At 38.7% G+C, this 4,851-nt stretch overlaps 1 protein-coding gene across 2 annotated transcripts in view; it reads left to right on the forward strand.

The window, feature by feature from the left end:
- The window catches only part of LOC107084217 (transcription factor COE1-like), a 138,023-nt gene that overhangs the window by 61,410 nt on the left and 71,762 nt on the right, over positions 1-4,851 (forward strand). The gene's annotated exons all lie outside the window — the stretch shown is intronic.

The following is a 4,851-nucleotide window of genomic DNA, read 5'->3' on the forward strand; positions in this document are numbered from 1 at the left end:
CATCCATCCATCCATCCATCCATCCATCCATCCATCCATCCATCCATCCATCCATCCATCCATCCATCCATCCACAGTCACAGCATTTCTTGATTTATTTATTTTTTTAACAATGGTTCATTGCACTGCAAAAACAATCTAGAAATAAGTGAAAATGTCTTAAATTAAGTGTATTTACCCTTAATTTGAGTAGGTAAATGAGATAGTTTGCCAATAGAATTGGTATTTTTACTGTTAAAATAAGATAATTAGATAATATGCACTTGAAATAAGACAATGCAATTGTGTTTTCTTATTTTAAGTGTAAATTGTCTTATTCTATTGGCAAAATGTCTCTTTTATCTCCTCAATCCAAGAATAAATGCACTTATTTTAAGAAAAATTACTTATCTAGATTTTGATTTTTTTCCAGTAAGAATACCCCCCAACCTAAGTAAACTATGTAACATGGATCCTGGTTTTCAGATCCCAGAAGACTCTATTTTATAGATGCATTGCTATCATTTCATTCTTGCAAACTCTACCTAAAACTTCAAAATGCTGCTGTAAAAGCCGTTTTTACATCGTTGGAGATTTGTTCCTGAAAAAACCTCAAATACCTTGCATAAAGGGGAGACCTCTGGCTTCTTTATAGACTTTAAAGGACTTTTTTTTAAGCCCGAGCCAAGACCTTGCATGAACTGTCACTGCCCTGACCTTTATGTGAGTATGGCCCTTATCCTGGGGGAAAACTACAGTATAGACAAGTTTACAATGTTGTAAACAAACAATAAACTTTTTGGCAATTTTAAAAAAAACACTTGTAATTGGCGCTGATTAAGTAAAAAAAAATCAGGAAGGAGAATGTCTGTTTGAATGGTCGGTTTGGACCATCCTATTTACAACAAACACTTTGTACAGAATTTTTCCTTCCACCTTCTACGTTCTCATGCTGTCATCCTGTTACTAAATATTTTAAACACCTCATTATAGAAAGACTCAGGCATTTTACATCTCGAGTCTTGCTCATCTTTTTCTTCTTCTATGCAGAGAAGCTCCTCTTACATCACAGCCTCTCTTCCTGCTTTTTGCTACCCTGCATTTGTTCTCTCTGCATAATAATATGCTGTCCAAATGTTTAAATCTGACACATTTTTAACTTTACCTGATAATTAGCCACAACAAAAATCAATATTTATTTTAAAATTCCTTAAAATGCATAAATTAAATGAGCTGCTGTTCTTTAATCCTTGGGAGGGTCTAGCCTTTAGTTGTATATAAAACCACAGTAATGGTGGACAGTATCCTTATTATAAAAGGCCTCAACACATGTGACAGTTAACAAATTAATTCATCATTTTATCTCTGCATCACTACTTGAAAATATGTTGATTTATATAAAGTTTTCCCAGCGTGCTTCATATCACACAACAGCTACTGCCTTTATGTATCTATACATTTTGAATTCTGGATTTTAAAATGTTTGTTTTTCCTTTTATATTTTATTCTGGTATGTAAACCTTGTCTTATTTGTCTACTTATTTTTCCTCACTCTATGAAAATAAATATATTTCTATTCTATTCTATCTAAAACATAAAACTGTATCAATAGCAAATAACCATAGGTATGCAGATTGGGTTTTTCCATTTGTCCATAAAAATCATACTTTTCAACCTATGAGTAAGAATATTCAAGTGGAAAAGTTTAGGATTATAGGTAGGAAAGTGTAGCCTCGTGAGACCATCCTGATCTCGGGAGCTTTCAAGATTTCACTCGCTAATCAGTCTGGAGATTCTCCGTTAAAGAAAATTTGGAGCCGTTCACCAAACGAACGTCCAATCAGCGTTGGCTTTGAGGCAGGTTGAGGTGTGACGCAACAAGAAGCGCGACAGTTCAGTCTAAAGAACATGGCGGCTTCAGCCGATGAAACTAGCGTTAGCGTGGCTATCGAGCAAGTTTTATCGGAATTACAGAGTATTTCTTCACTGAAAGAAGAGCAAAACACTGCTCTGGAGGCTTTTCTCAGAGGAAAAGATGTTTTTGCTCTGTGTTTTCGTCGTCGCTCTGTTAGTACGTCATATGCTTCGTTGATCTAATTGGTTTATTTGGCCCGTCTATCACCAACATAGGCCAATCAGCTAACCAGTATTTTCGCCCCTTCCCAAAATTACTTCAACGGAAGGTTTCCAGATGGATATGCGGAGCAAATCCATCTGGCGGAGTCAGGTTAAGGAAAGTGAGCCATGCCTGAGTTCACATGAACACGTTTGTGACTTTCAACAACAGCTACCTTCTTGTTTGTTTTTTTTTTTTAGCCAGTCTTTTTACCCATGTGACATTTAGTTAGTTTTACAGTCTTTTCAGTGTTTTTAAGTGCCAAATACAGTGTAGAACAGTGTTTTACCACTGCTGTAGTTATAACAGTGGTCATAGCGGCCAATTAAAGGAGATGGAGATTATTAGCATCCCAGTCTGGCCAGTGGTCGGCCACTATGAATTACTCAGTCTGATAAACCACTGTTGATTGTGGCCAGATATAGCTGGACCAATCTCAGCACAGAAGCCGGTCTTTACGATGCATGATTCTCAGCGAGAGATTTACCCATAATGCAGCAGCAGTTTTCTGCCAGCATGACAAAAAGCTGGTGAATACAAGACCACAACGGAGCAATATTGCAATGAAAATAAAAATCGTAGGAGGGCGCACACCTTATGTCCTCTGATTTCTTTGGCAAAACCAGCAGAAATTGTTCACTAGAGAGATTTTTTTGATGGCTTGACATGTTTGAGGAACTACAAAATTACACAAACGGAGGGTGTTTCTTGGAGTATTTGTTCCATATCCGTTATTATCTGATTGGTTCTAACCTGATGAGGCTGGCAGCCTCTGAAATTGAGCTTTACCAGCACGATACACCATATGTACGTCATATTAGTCTGTCTGGCCAGGCTAGAAGCATCCACAAGGGGGAAACAAGTACGCCATCACCTTAGAAACTACATCACTCTGACTTCCAAAGATCCAAAGTCAATTAAACAGCCTAACAGACTGTAAATCTGTGGACGTTAAAGAAAAACACTCTAATAGGACATAATGGGAGCTTTTTGCTTTTTGACAGACCTAGTCAGACTTCAGTAGATGTTAAAATCTGCTTCATGCGCTGGCCTTTAGGTAAGAAAAATGTTGACTGATGATGGAAAGCAGTGGTACCTTAATGGCTCTACTTTAAGAACAGTATTTCTTTCAGCATCAGACTCTGCTGTTATCCGTTTCTTGAGTTTGAGCTTTAATCTAATAAAGCATGTGTGTGTGCCTGTTAAGATATAGTGTGTTTCTGTATGTGTGTGTGTGTTTCAAATCAATAGTGATATATAATTCACTGCCTCCCAGCCCCTCCACCCTTTATACCCACACATACTGACTATTTAAAATTGCATGAGGACACACACACTTACAGAGCTGGGGGTAGGGGGAAAGAAGGGGCGTGTGTGTGTGTGTGTGTGTGTGTGCCCGTTAGGATCGTAAAAGAGGGTCGTTTACACCCCTCTAACCTCCTCTCCCTACGTGATCTGAGTGCAGTTTTTTCCTCTTTAAACTTCCTTCTCTTCCTCTAGCTCGTCCTTATTTCTCCATATTCCCTATTCTCTGTTTTTCCCTTTTCTCTTGTGCATCTGTATTCATCTATTTCTCTCTCTCTCTTTCTCTCTCAGTATTGTTTTGAACCTTACCCTTGGGGTCTTCACATTCAGTCTTTTTCTGTGTGAATAAATAAGAATTCATCTCCACATTTAAATAGCTTCAGGCTTAGTGGGACCCGCATTCACATGTAAGCGCACACACTTTCTGTGCTGTTTATAAATCATTAGAGTCTGGGGGTCACCACGGGTCACGTCTCGATCTCTGGCCACTGTGCTCCATTCTGATTGGTTGTTGACACTGCGGCCCGCTCGGCATGCCTGTTGGCTTTGCTTTGCTTTGCTTCCACCCTCACCTTGCCTCCAGTGTGTGTTTGTGTATGCTGAATAATTTAACAGTTACCGCCTCTGTGTATGTATTTCCATATGTGGATCTGTGTGTACAGGAGTGTGTGTGTGTGGAAAGGGCTCAAAGATTCAAACATCCCCTCCTGTCCTCTTCATCTTTTTTTGTTACATTTTCATCAGGTAAAAATTGTAAAAGACACATTCTGATCTTCAGGGCTTCTAGAGTCACATTTCACCACCTTATGAGTGTCTATGAGTTGCTTCAGCGTGTTTTATTGCAACATGAAAGAGCTGCTCCATAAACAAGTTAATGGCTTTGATCACATAATGAGTTGAACAAATAGGAAACAACAGGGAGATTAAACAGAGAGTAAGAAATGAGAGTGTATGCAAGCAGCCTGTACCGTCTTGGTTTGTCTGAGTGGGCGCTAATTAGAGGTTTACGCTCTGTCGTTCTTAAAGTGGAAAGACTTGGCCCAACAGGAAGAAGTACTGGCACAAGTTAGGGACTCAGACACACTGCAGAACAGAAAGTGTGTCACTGTAATAACATTCACCAGAGTTAAGAGGAGAATAAAATAAACTAAATCTTGATTTTAAATGATAAATAGTTTTAGTATTTGGTTAGAAGGCAATGATTGCAAACAGTGAGATGTGGAGTTTGGCTGCACAAACAGCAGGCAACTCCCCGATGAATACAAAAAGGAATATCAGGGAAAAAAACTACCAGCAAGTATGAAGCTACAGAAAATATTTCTTCTTGATAGCTACTATCAGCTTGATGTCCAACTAAAAAAGCACTTAGAGAGTGCAGACCTCAGCCAAGCTCTTTTCCCCAAATATATTGTGACATCCACCTTAAGTTAATAACAGTATTCACAGAATCT

This window comes from Cyprinodon variegatus, unplaced genomic scaffold, assembly GCF_000732505.1.
Source record: "Cyprinodon variegatus isolate N-32 unplaced genomic scaffold, C_variegatus-1.0 Scaffold94, whole genome shotgun sequence".
Lineage (NCBI taxonomy): Eukaryota > Metazoa > Chordata > Actinopteri > Cyprinodontiformes > Cyprinodontidae > Cyprinodon > Cyprinodon variegatus.